The sequence below is a fragment of the Thalassophryne amazonica genome, chromosome 7 (genome assembly GCF_902500255.1).
Source record: "Thalassophryne amazonica chromosome 7, fThaAma1.1, whole genome shotgun sequence".
Taxonomy (NCBI): domain Eukaryota; kingdom Metazoa; phylum Chordata; class Actinopteri; order Batrachoidiformes; family Batrachoididae; genus Thalassophryne; species Thalassophryne amazonica.
This window is the reverse complement of record NC_047109.1, coordinates 112,828,459-112,842,381: the sequence shown is the minus strand read 5'-3', so window position 1 is coordinate 112,842,381 and position 13,923 is coordinate 112,828,459. Positions and strand designations below refer to the sequence as shown.

Here is a 13,923-nt window from a genome sequence, read left to right as displayed (position 1 = left end):
GTTCCGGGCACGTCCCATTGGGAGGAGGCCCTGGGGAAGACCCAGGACACGCTAGAGGGACAATGTCTCTCAGCTGGCTTGGGAACGCCTCGGGGTTCCCCCGGAGGAGCTGAGGGAGGTGCGTGTGGATCAGGAGGTCTGTGCGGCTTTGCTTGAGCTGCCGCCCCCGTGACCCGACTCCGGATAAAGCGGAAGAAAATGGATGGATGCATTCACTTTACGCAAAAGAATCCAGGTTGGCATCAGTAGGACTCAGGGCCCATATAGGACTTACATAAACTCACATAAACAAAAAAGCAAAATGAGGAGAATTTCTGTTTTGGGGCTACACAAACAAAAACAAATCGCTGTGGACGAAACCACAAAAGCCGCTGTTTCCTCCTGAAAATCCTCCCTCAGTTTAAGGGTGGTGAAACCTTGACCCTGTCACACCACACCCTGCCAAAGCTCATGACACCAGTGTCACAGTTTCAGAGAAACGCACAGCAATGTGTTATCAAGCTCTTAGTCTGCAAATAGCACGTCAGGCAGTGCCAAATTACACCAACCACACCAGCAGGGCGACGCTCAGGCCCACATGATTAGAAGGAGCCGTCCTGAGCCGTTTGATTTATGACAATCCTCAGAAGCTCTGCACGGACTAAGTGGCGGGTAACTGTCAGCCGCCACCTCTTTCCACCAGCAGGGTCTTCCCAGGTAGAGCGCCTTCTGGTCTCCTGACCGTGTCTTTAGTGGGGACACAAGCATGAATTCGTGCACGTGTATGCAAGTTTTGTTAATGTGACTTTCCACATGTGAGAGCGACAAAGTCTTTGATCTGTGACCCTTACAGGGTTCGGGGAAGGGAAGGTTCTCACAATCACATCCCTTAATTACACCATATCCAGCTAACCATCAGTCCTCCTCCTCCACATTCCTCCAAAAACAGGGGGTCCCTCCCCGTTTCACTTTGAACCCTAAAGTATGGCCTCTGCCCACTCACTCTGCTCTCATGCTTTTTGGACCAGTCTAAACAAACTCTGGACACACAGACGAGCACAAACACGGAATATCAGTCAGACATGGGTGAAGATGGAACAACCTAACTGTGACAATGTATTCCACAGAGTCAACCCCGGAATTCTGATCTACTCTCGAAGAATTTTGTATGTATGTTTGTTGACTTTGACTTTTTGGTTTTAACAACCCCGTTGCAGATTTGTGGATCAAAATTGCATACAGATTCCAAAATTGAGGAAATGTGGTCTGATTTAGAAAAAAAAGCAGGCAAAACAAATGTAACCAATGACTGTTGAGTGTTGGCGGTGATTACCAAATACACCAGCGTATGTACAAGCAAGGGTTTGAACCAGTTTGGGAATGAAAACCAAAAAGCTTTGGTATTTTGCTTGGAACAAAAATAAAACCAGAAAATTTATATTGTTTTATGTTTCAGAACAGAACCATTCATTTAAAATAATGGGAACCGGTTAATACCGTTATTTATTTCATTCTTGAAAAGGTTTACATTGACAATGATCTGGGGAGGACGTTAGACTCCATTAATGGTCCACATCCAAACAGTTGGTGGCGGTAATGCACCATGTCACTTTGGAAATCGGTAATAAACTCAACAGAAGATGAAGACGACCTGGTGAGGTTCACTTCCACCTAAAGTATATTTTGGTGGTTGTTGGCGCTGCTGTCTTATGTTTCACGCTATTTGGGCAACTATTATGCTTTATTTCTTTCTTAGCAGATAAAAAGATTTTTGGAGTGATCAGGAATATACATGGTGAAAAATAAAAATACTCCTAGGTTTCAAATGTTTAAAATATCAAAAGTTACATGAAAAATTTTACAATTTTGAAGAAGAATCTGCAAAAGAGAAAAAAAACTTGATGAGTTTCTGCAGCTGTAGATGCTAAAATTGTAAAATGATTCACTCCAACTACTACAAAATTTGGCACGCAGCTTTTTGTTCATTTTTCTGTCATTGGTTGATGTTTTATGTCTATATTATAATAGCCAGTTTTTGAGAACTGTCTACTCCATGCAGATTTACCATCGAGTGCGATACTGTTTGTATTTCTTTGTAATTGATGTAAATAAAGTTCAAGACATATTCAGCAGCAGCTTCACCATCAGAGAGCCTCGTCCAAAACCACCACAGAAGACTCCAAGCTGTCGTTGATGTTAAAGGTGACAACACACGGTATTAAGAACAGGGGGATGTAAACTTTTGATCAGGGTCATTTGGGTAGTTTCTGTTGTCATTATGACTTAAAAGGAATAAACACAGTTGTCTGACAATAAATGGCTCCACCCAGCCACTTTGTGTTATCATTCATATACTCTGAAATATGGACAAAAAAAACAAACAAACAAACAAACAACAACAACAAAAAACAAAAAACAAAAAATTCTGCCAGGGTATGTAAACATCTGAGCACAACTGTGGATGGATGGATGATAGATAGATAGATTGTCTAGAGGTAATTACATTATGGAGTAGTTAAGTCATAGGTCAAGGGCAGGAAAAGCATGGTCTGCATATTTCAAGAACCAAGGAGCCCAGATGGATGATCGAAAACATATATTGATCAGCAACATATTTATGATTGACTGGTGTGAATGATGTCATACATAGTCAAAACATCATTACAGACGCATGTACACTCATCGGCCACTATATCAGGTACACCTGTTCAATTGCTTGTTAACACAAATAGCTAATCAGCCAATCACATGGCAGCAACTCAATGCATTTAGGTATCTAGATGTCATGAAGACGACTTGAAGAAGTTCAAACTGAGCATCAGAATGGGCAAGAAAAGGGATTTAAGTGACTTTGAACATGGCATGGTTGTTGGTGCCAGATGGGCTGGTCTGAGTGTTTCCAGAAACTGCTGATCTACTGGGATTTTCATACACAACCATCTCTAGGGTTTACAGAGAATGGTCCAAAAAAGAGAAGATATCCAGTTAGTGGCAGTTGTGTGGACTAAAATGCCTTGTTGAGATCAGAGGAAGCTGGACAGACTGGTTGAATGGATGACTATATGATGCCATCATGTCAGCATGGACCACAGTATCTCTGAGGACTGTTACCGACACCTTGTTGAATCTATGCCGTGAAGAATTAAGGTGGTTCTGAGAGCAAAAAAGGGTCCAACTTAGTACTAGCAACGTGTACCTAATAAAGTGGCTGGTGAGTGTATATTTACTTGTACATTTATATTGTGTAGCATGAGCAGGGTGTGCATCAGCCCTTTGATGCCTTTCAGTGTTGTTGTTTCTTCTTACTTCTTTACCTCTTTTGTATTTAATTTGTGCTAGAACCTATAATGTGAAGGATTGGCCTTGATATCCAGGGAGTTGGCTAATAAATCATGAGCCTAATTGTAATGTACAAATGTTTTTTTTTTTTGTTTGTTTGTTTTTTTACTGTTCTCACTTCCCTGATCTGTTATCACCATCAAGAGTTTTAGCTCCAAACCACAAAATAAAACAGAGGGAACAAGAACATCTGGGGGTATTCTTCCAGCAGCTGTATAATTAGATGTTTTTGACTGAAACATCAATCTGGATGTTAGTTTCAGACATAAATTGCACAAATGCTTGGATGTCTTGTTTGCTAAATATAAGATAAGTAACAATGCAAGTGTGTGAGATGGATGAGGTGGACGTCCACCACTGTGGCTCCATGGGAGTTAGAATGCAGGGAGGCAGAGCTGGAGGTTAAAGGTCATCACAGAGCGTGGTGGGTAGTGAAGGCACAACCACCAAAGACATTTAGCCCTCTGTCCAATTATCAGGGAAAAAGGCCATCCAGGACAACGTGAGCTATCTATGATATGGGAGCAGCTCCCACGCTTGAGTGTTGCTAAGGCGACTGGGCGGCGGTTGGCTCGGAGGGGAGCGGGTTCAAGCTCCATGTGGGATTAACCTCCGGACCACCTTTTAAAAATCTTCACGTAGGTGTTTCAGTGAGACTAATGAGAAATAACGAGGTCATCAGACTGCTCTGAAGGCTCCTGGAACGTAAACGTATTATCGTCATTATCTTCCAGCTTGGGTCTGGCCGCGAGTATACCACCAGCCCAGCAGGAAGAGCATTAGATTTCAACTCTGAGCCCAATTTAACAAAAAAAAACAAAAAAAACATGAAAGGGTGTTGATGTCGTTGAGCGTCGTCGAGCTGTGCTGTTACTCATTACGCCCTTTTTTTCTTTCCAGTTTGATTTTACACTTTAGATTTGACGCGGTTTTCATGTCAAGTGCATTCGAAGTTTACAGATGAGTCACCGAGCATCACTTGTGATCTAATTGCTCATGTTTGGCAGAAACAGGTCCCTCGGCTGTGGTCTCCTCTGATTTTTATCACGGACACTCGAAGCCGCGCGTCAGCTTCAGTCAGAAGCGGTTCCACGGCGGTCTGAAAGCGCCATGTGTGATCAATCCATACGTGACGACTCACTCTGTTCAGAAAGGTGCAAAATCATTTTGGGCAGAATGATGAAGCTCTACGGTTTCAGACCGGACCTTTCGGGTTACCCGACCTGCTCGTCGGCATACCGAGGGAGCTTATGATTCCTTCAAGAAGCTCAGCAGAGCTGATGTTGATCAGCGCGAGTGTCGGCGTAAGAAAAGAACAACAAAGAAAAAAGCTGGCAGTCTGAGGGGGAAACACAAGCCCTCTTTTTCCATCCTTCACCTCCAAGCGGAGCTGAGCAGCTCTGACCTACTCTCTAGGCCTCAGGTTTGGCTGACATGGAAGCTTTGGCTTGCTCGCTGCCACCCAGCCATGTCGTGCGGAGCTGCAGATGGCAGGAGCTCACAGGAAAGGCCAGAGCTGCCATGTTCTTCGCAACTCTCTCCGTGCTGTTTTTTTCCACATGGTTGCTCCTCGGCACGCCGGCGGAGGCCTAGGTGAAGCACAGGCAGTGTTCCTGTCAATCAGCTTCTCCCGGAGAGAGATCACAGATGACAGATGTGTCGGCAGACATCCTTAAAAAAAATAAATAAAAAAATAAAATAAAAAAGATTCACTCCGAGGAAGACGGTGTGATAAGCTGATCCAGGATCTGCCTCCGGCTGCTCCAGCATTTAGACAGTGTACACCAAGACCACCAAAAACGGACAAATAATGGAACTTACACACAACAAAATTCAAAAGCCACACTGCCCATGGTGGCTTAGTGGTTATCGGGATCGATTCCCACCTGTGGCCTTTCTGTTTGGAGTTTGCATGTTCTCCACGTTTGCGTGGGTTCCATCCGGGTGCTCTGGCTTCCTCCCACATCCAAAGTTAATGCAGGTTAGGTGGACTGGAAACTTTAAAAATTGTCCAGATTTCCCTTGTAAAAGATCTCTATCTCATTGGGACTCTCAGTTAAATAAAATGTAAAAAAGAAAAAGTTAGGTTTAGAAAAATGTTCTGGAAAATCCAAACTGTGGCTTTTTCAGAATCCAAGATGCTATCCAAAATGGTTGCCCTTTCACTTATTTTTACATATCTTTGGGAAGGTTAGGAAAGTTAGGTTAATAGTCATCTTTAGCTGGCTGGTTTGTTGTCATTATAGTTTGTAATTTGTGTTTTGATGTTGGAAATACCAAACTCTGTAAAAAGTTGTTGAAAAGCTGAACTCGTGCATTGAATACTGGATACCTCTAGATAATCAATCATCATAAAGAGTTTCTCGCACTTTAATACGCACATCCAGACATGTAAATTTAGTTTTTAAACTTTCTAGAAGCAAAGACGTAAAAATAATTGAAATGGCAGCCATGTTGGACACCATCTTGGATTTTGACAACTCCACAAGGGGGATTTTCGGGGACTTTTCGTACATGATTCTACACATTTTTCTGGACCTATTCTATTGTTCAAAAGTTTTATTTATTTTTTTATGCTAAACTCTTGGACTAATGGTCACACATTGACATTCTGTCTACTTGCACTAAAGTATGCACATAACTATGCCTTGTAAAAAACAAACAACCAAACCCTAGTGCTGGCTGTAATGTCCTGGGAGCAAGAGTTGTTTTTTTATTGGCCCCTTTGTATTACCCATCAAAGTCTAAAGTGTGGACACTGATGTGATGATTAAATTCCCCTTGGTGATGCTCAGTGGATGAAAGCAACTGGTCTTCTCGTTGGTCAGACTGTGCTGCGGAAATACCCAGAAACTCCAAAACAGAAAGAGAGAATCTGTCTTAAGAGAGTCAGAGCTTCCAGTGGTGCCAACAAGAACAGAAACACTTACGGTAATAGGGAGCAGTAACTTACAAAGCCTTGGGATCCACTTGGCTGATGCCCATGATGGATGGCTCTCGTCCACCTCTTGCCTAACACAGATGTACTTTAAAACAAAAATAGGCTTGGAAATGATAGATTCATTCACCTTTGAGTTCCAGTGATAATGTGATGTCACGAAGCAGTATAAGAAAAAAAAAATTAGGTTTCGTAATAATTATAATGTTGTAAAGCAGAGGTTAGACAAAGGCAAGCCAGAACAATTATCTCCAGCAAGTTCAACTGTTGTGGCATGTTATAACGGGACTCAATGAAATGTGATGTTAATACTCTGTGTAGCTTCCAGGGTTTTGGCATCCCCGACTGGTTGGTGGTTGGCGGGAAACAGTTGAGGTTTCTGTAGGATTTAAGGCCTACTGCAGAGGAGTGAGTGTGAGTTAGATGATACCATATGGACACAGACGAGGGAGCTCTATAATTCACCTTGTGCTTAATTTAAACCCTTTCGTGTGACACATCAGACGCACAGGTGGCTCATTTCTTCTTCTTTCGCCTGCTCCCATTAGGGGGCGCCACAGCAGATCAATCATTTCCATCTCACCCTGTCCATAAACCTCCTCTTTGGCCTCCATCTTCTCCTTCTGCCTGGTGGCTCCATCCTCAGCAGCCTTCTCTCTATATACCCTGGGTCCCTCCTCTGCACGTGTCCAAACCATCTCAATCTCACCTCTCTGACTTTGTCTCCGAACTGTCCTACTTGAGCTGTCACACTGATATGTTCATTCCTAATCCTGTTCATTCTTGTTATTCCCAAAGAGAATCATAACATCTTCAGCTCTGCCTCCTGTCTTTTTGTTAGTGCCACCGTCTCTAAACTGTCCAACATAGCTGGTCTCACTACTGTCTTGTAGTTTTCTCCTTCACTCTTGCCGATATTCTTCAGTCACAGATCACTCCTGCCACCTTTCTCCACCCACTCCACCCTGCCTGCACTCTCTTCTTTACCTCTCTACCACACTCTCCATTACTTTGAACAGCTGACCCCAAGTATTTAAACTCATCTACTTTCAACATTTCTACTTTCAACACTATTTCGCTGGGCTTCCTCTGATTCACACACATGTACTCAGTCTTGCTCCTACTGACTTTCATTCCCCTGCTCTCCAGAGTGTATCTCCTCATTTCCAGGCTAGACTCAACCTGGTCTCTACTCTCATTACAGATCACAATGTCATCAGCAAACATTATGGTCCATGGAGACGCCTGTCTGATCTCATCTGGCAAATTGTACATCACCACTGAGAAGAAGAAAGGAATCAGAGCGCTATTTTAACTATTTTTTGTTGCATCAGCTCACAGCTCTGATGCATGTTCTATTGCATGTAGAGTTTTTATTTATTTATTTATAGTACACTTCAGCCAGAGTCAGAGAGCATGATGCCAGAAGAGATATTGGATTAAACAAAATCTAGCCAAGGCAGACTTGTAGTGCTGTAGCCAGGTGTTATATTGGTGCACCCTTGAACTGGTCCAGTCATTGCAATCTTCAGTTTTACTTGTATGCTGTATCGTGGCCTAGAAAACATGTCTCATGGTCATGGCACTGCAGATGATGATCCATGCAATATCCAGAATACACATCCCCCTAAGTAACCACTGATTTGACACCAAGTCATTTTGGGGTGCTCAAGGATTATCAGGAGAGACTCTGTACCAAAAAACATCAAGGCATCTTTGCCCATTGGTTAGCTTCAGGATCTCACAATTTACACACACACACACAGGCAGGAAAAAGTCATATTTATCTCTGCACTGATGCTCCCCTGCACTTCATCCAGCACTCGATGGAACCAGCCTAAGTCCTGGATAACAACCACCCAGGCAGACAACCAGTCCATCCTTGCTTCTTGCAAGTGGTCATCTACATACTGCTTCCAGGTGGAATAGGGGCAGCTCCTTCGCCTTCCTGAGCACTGAGGCACCAACATGCTGTATCATGCTTGAAGAAACATGTCACATGGCCAGAACATTGTAACTGACATTGCCACAATTTGCAAATGATTCTCCTCTTCTCATACATCTCCATAATAAACTACTCATTTGACACAAAGTCATTTCAGTAGTACCCAAAGATCCTCTGAAGAGACCAATCACCAAAGACATCTCCTCATCATCTTAGGTCACATGGTTAGTGTCCAAGACTCACACCTATACAACAGGACAGGAAGCTTAGAATGCTAAAGACTTGGACCTTCAGTGTCCTGTAAAGATATCAGCAGTGCCACACACCTCTGTCCAGGGACCTCATGGTTCCTCAAACAATGTGTCTCACAATGGTAGAGGACCCAGAGACATCAAAATTCACTGCCAAGATAAATGAATGTCCCCACAAGTTCAACCATTTCACAACATACAGAGACACTTATGATGACAGATTCTAGGAAGCCACTGAAAGCCTGGATCTTAGACTTGATCCAGGATAATCACAAACCCAGACACTCTGACTTGTCACACAGCTTTCCAAGTGCTGCAATCAGGATATCCATTGATTCCACAGTGATCACAGATTTGTCTGCAAAGTCAAGGTTGGTAAACTTATCCTTGCCAACAAAGGCACCAAAGCCAGTGGTTTCCACAACCCTACCCAACACCCAGTTAATACAACATCGAACAGAGTAGGAGCCTGAACAGATCCCTGAAGAGCGCCACAGTTCACTGGGAAGACATGCCAGCTCTGATGTCCAGCAACTTGTTGGGGATCCCACAAAATTTAAGGATGTCCCAGAGACCAGCCCATCTTTAGTACACCATGAAGAAATTCATTCATCTTTGTTGCTGCTGGTTTTCAGAGAAACTGGAGATTGAGTTTTTAGTCAGTTGTTGGAGGAATGTATATGCTACTCAAAGTAGATTCTTGTGTGAGATAAGATCACAGATAACCTCTGGTACAACAGTAAGAAGATGCTCTCTAAGTTAATTCAGAGGACATTTCGGAGGTTCTTGATAATTTATGATGCCATGTTCCAGGCCATTTTATAAAGAGTACCCACAACTACATTTTTGTTTGGACTGGTTATTAGAGGGACATGAAGTGGGCCCTGGGCTAACCCTAACCCTAACCTGGGTTGAGTTCTCCCGATGGTCAAATTCTCTTGTTACAGTTTCCATAACCTTGAATCATCTTTTGTGCCCTCCTTTGTAGAGTTACCAAATTGTCAACATCTTTCATGGTTGTACACAATATTCTAGTTGTAGTTTAATCAGGGATTTGTAGAAGTGTACTATATAGTGTTTTGCTTTGTTGCTGATTATCCCTCGAGTTTGACTGGCTGATTTAACTGTCTATCCTACTTGTTTGCTCACATCCTGGACTATTATTCCTAGATCTCTTTCTTCTACCATAGCTGTGATTTCTTCTTTGTCTATATAGTATTTGTGCTTCTTGTTTGATGTTTCAAAGTATATGCTTTTGCAGTTAGCAACATTAAACCCTGTCTGCCAATCCCTGGATCATCTGGAGGGTTTATTTCCTGTAATTTATGTGCATACTCCTGGCTGGCCATCTTGATTATTATTTTGGTGTCATCTGCAAATTTAAGCATCACACTCCAAAAACCTTTGTCAGTGTTGTTGATATTGACAAAGACCTTTTTATACTGTGAAAAACAGCAGTCCCAATACAGATGCTTGTGGGACCCCGCTAGTATCAATCCGAGGGCTTGCTATTGATCCCCACTTATTGCTTTCTGTCCTGTAACCACAATTAAATCAATTTTATGGTACTGCCCCAACTCCATGTGGGAAAGGTGACATTGAGGTGATGTGAGTATATGCAGGGGAGAGATGCGGGATATATTGGGAGAAGGATGCCAAGGATGGAGCTACCTGGCAGGAGGAGAAGAGCTTTATGGATGTGGTGAAGCAGGACATGCAGGTTGTTAGTGTGACAGAGGAAGATGCAACGAACAGGGTGAGATGTAGACAGATGGTCGACTCTGCTGACCCTAATGGAAGCACCCAAATGAGTAAGAGCCAATTGACTCCTTGCCTTGCAGTTGCAACTGTAAGTTATATTGACCTGAAAGCCTTCAACCCCAAAGGGCATCTGATTAAAGAGGCACGACGTGAATGTTTTAGTTAAAATGGTATGCAGAACACAGCTGAGACAGAAGATTGAGCAGGAAACCAGATTAGAGAGCCATGAGTCAAAAGGTGATCATATCAGTGTCAGTCTTGCTCTGAGATTTGATGCTACAGTATGTGACAATGCAAGATGTTTTCTGGGCAGTTTGTAAAGAGATGGATTCAGATTAATTTGCCACATATCAGGATGTGTTAAACTCAAAATTCACCAGCATGAGGACACAGCGGTTAGGATAATGGGGTTAAAGTAGGAAAAAAAAGAGACTTTTCTTCTTTTTTAAACCAAAGAACAAGATGTCTTTCTCTTCCAATTTTCCCTGACTTATGAAAATAGGGTGAAATGGCTACAGGCACTCAGGACTTTGCCTCTGTTGTGGAGAGAGTTGATCATGTATAACTAGCAGTATGTGTGCTTGTGAAGAGGGGGCGTTTATGTTGGAGGATCCAATCAATACCAGCAGTTTGCTGAAAGAGACTTTTATTGTTAAAAACGTGGGTCAGAAAGAAGATGTGTAAACACACGCTGATCTCATCTTCGTCTCATACATGGTTTGGATATACAAACACACCGCAAAGGAGATGAACGCCTCATTAGCATTAAGCGAGACCTTGTATTCATTGTTATTTTGGCTGTCCCTGGGTACTCGGGGTGCCAGGGCAGATCTGGATGCCCTTCCTGATGCAACTCCAATTCAACAAAGAGAAACATGCCTGTTGTTCCCAAGCGGTCCCCCAGCCAAGTACCCATCAAACCCTATCCTGCTTCCCTTATGAGATCTGACAGGATCAGGTGTGCTTAGAGCAGTGTGGCGAGAGCTCCAAGACTGATCCTTATTGACAAAATGTTGGTGCTGACTGTTGACGTGAGTTGGAAATCCCTCTTACCCACAGAAAGAAAGAATTAAGAATGAAATCCAAGATTTCTTCATCTCCTCTGACCAGAATATATTGGGATAAAGGTACTACCTCACTGGGCTGCGATAGTATGCAAACATCAGTTGCAAGGGAATTTGCGCAGCGTTTTCTGGGTGTTACAGTTCCCTCACTTGAGTCACAGGGTGTCACAGGATTCCCAACAGTTCAAAGTTGGCGAGGCAAAAAAGGTCATCTCCAAGTACTCCAAGAGCCATAGCAAATTCCTCAGAATGTCATCTCCTCAACTCATAAGGTGCAAGAACCATGAGAGAACGTTTTGAGGAGTTGATGATGGAAGAAAGTAGATTGTAAGTTTTTTCCCTTAACCTTTTTTTCATACAAATGACAGAAGGATCAGGAAGACAAACTGATGCCACATTCAAGAGTTTGAGAACCATTATATCCATCCATCCATCCATCCATCCATCCATCCATCCATCCATCCATCCATCCATCCATCCATCCATCCATCCATCCATCCATCCATCCATCCATCCATCCATCCATCCACCTGTTTATAGTGTTTGAGGTCATGGTGGTGGTGTTGTATTCCATCAGAAACTTAAATTTTTACAGATTGACTTATGCTGATTGAAAACAAATATACACACACAGTGACAGATTATGAAGCGATGGTCCCTGGCTCCTTAATGAAACGGCTTCTGGTCATCAAAGTCCGTTAAAGGACTAATATGGTTGCTAGTTTCTAACCAGCACAGTGGTTATTTTTACATCCAGTGGCCAAATTAATTAAATATCATGTTCACTTGGTCTCTTGTGGGTGTGTTGGTGTAGAAGTGACGTTTGGTCAGAGCTGGTGCAGTCATATCGATCTTCACCAGAAAGTGGTTGCTACCTACACGAGCAAACCTGCAGGTTCAACCATTCTCGTGGTCGCCGCTGACAGCGTGACAATCAATCAATCAGTCAATCAATTTTATTTATATAGCACCAAATCACAACAAACAGTTGCCCCAAGGCGCTTTATATTGTAAGGCAAGGCCATACAATAATTACGTAAAAACCCCAATGGTCAAAACGATCCCCTGTGAGCAAGCACTTGGCAACAGTGGGAAGGAAAAACTCCCTTTTAACAGGAAGAAACCTCCAGCAGAACCAGGCTCAGGGAGGGGCAGTCTTCTGCTGGGACTGGTTGGGGCTGAGGGAGAGAACCAGGAAAAAGACATGCTGTGGAGGGGAGCAGAGATCAATCACTAATGATTAAATGCAGAGTGGTGCATACAGAGCAAAAAGAGAAAGAAACACACAGTGCATCATGGGAACCCCCCAGCAGTCTAAGTCTATAGCAGCATAACTAAGGGATGGTTCAGGGTCACCTGATCCAGCCCTAACTATAAGCTTTAGCAAAAAGTAAAGTTTTAAGCCTAATCTTAAAAGTAGAGAGGGTGTCTGTCTCCCTGATCCGAATTGGGAGCTGGTTCCACAGGAGAGGAGCCTGAAAGCTGAAGGCTCTGCCTCCCATTCTACTCTTACAAACCCGAGGAACTACAAGCTAATAAATGCATGAATTAGTTTTTCAGCATCACTCTGAGACAAGACCTTTCTAATTTTAGAGATATTGCGTAAATGCAAAAAAGCAGTCCTACATATTTGTTTAATATGTGCTTTGAATGACATATCCTGATCAAAAATGACTCCAAGATTTCTCACAGTATTACTAGAGGTCAGGGTAATGCCATCTAGAGTAAGGATCTGGTTAGACACCATGTTTGTAAGATTTGTGGGGCCAAGTACAATAACTTCAGTTTTATCTGAGTTTAAAAGCAGGAAATTAGAGGTCATCCATGTCTTTATGTCTGTAAGACAATCCTGCAGTTTAGCTAATTGGTGTGTGTCCTCTGGCTTCATGGATAGATAAAGCTGGGTATCATCTGCGTAACAATGAAAATTTAAGCAATGCCGTCTAATAATACTGCCTAAGGGAAGCATGTATAAAGTGAATAAAATTGGTCCTAGCACAGAACCTTGTGGAACTCCATAATTAACCTTAGTCTTTGAAGAAGATTCCCCATTTACATGAACAAATTGTAATCTATTACATAAATATGATTCAAACCACCGCAGCGCAGTGCCTTTAATACCTATGGCATGCTCTAATCTCTGTAATAAAACAGCAGGGGTAGGCAACCTGTTCCAGAAAGAGCCATGAGGGTGCAGGTTTTCTTTGCAGCCACTAACTCCACCAGGTGATTTCACTGATTAACTTATTCCATCTGCTCAAAGTGATATTAATCAGTAAAATCACCTGGTGGAGTCAGTGGCTGCAAAGAAAACCTGCACCCTCATGGCTCTTTCTGGAACAGGTTGCCTACCCCTGGTCAACAGTATCAAAAGCAGCACTGATGTCTAACAGAACAAGCACAGAGATGAGTCCACTGTCTGAGGCCATAAGAAGATCATTTGTAACCTTCACTAATGCTGTTTCTGTACTATGATGAATTCTAAAACCTGACTGAAACTCTTCAAATAGACCATTCCTCTGCAGATGATCAGTTAGCTGTTTTACAACTACCCTTTCAAGAATTTTTGAGAGAAAAGGAAGGTTGGAGATTGGCCTATAATTAGCTAAGATAGCTGGGTCAAGTGATGGTTTTTTAAGTAATGGT

The 13,923-nt window shown here is 42.7% G+C and overlaps 1 protein-coding gene and 1 long non-coding RNA gene across 2 annotated transcripts in view; one reads left to right on the top strand and one right to left on the bottom strand.

Moving 5' to 3' along the window:
- The window catches only part of rspo2 (R-spondin 2), a 178,335-nt gene that overhangs the window by 95,315 nt on the left and 69,097 nt on the right, over nt 1-13,923 (bottom strand).
- LOC117514786 lies at nt 6,873-12,776 on the top strand. The gene is made up of 3 exons (XR_004561959.1): nt 6,873-7,084; nt 8,861-8,863; nt 12,766-12,776. It is a non-coding gene; the product is annotated as an uncharacterized LOC117514786 (long non-coding RNA).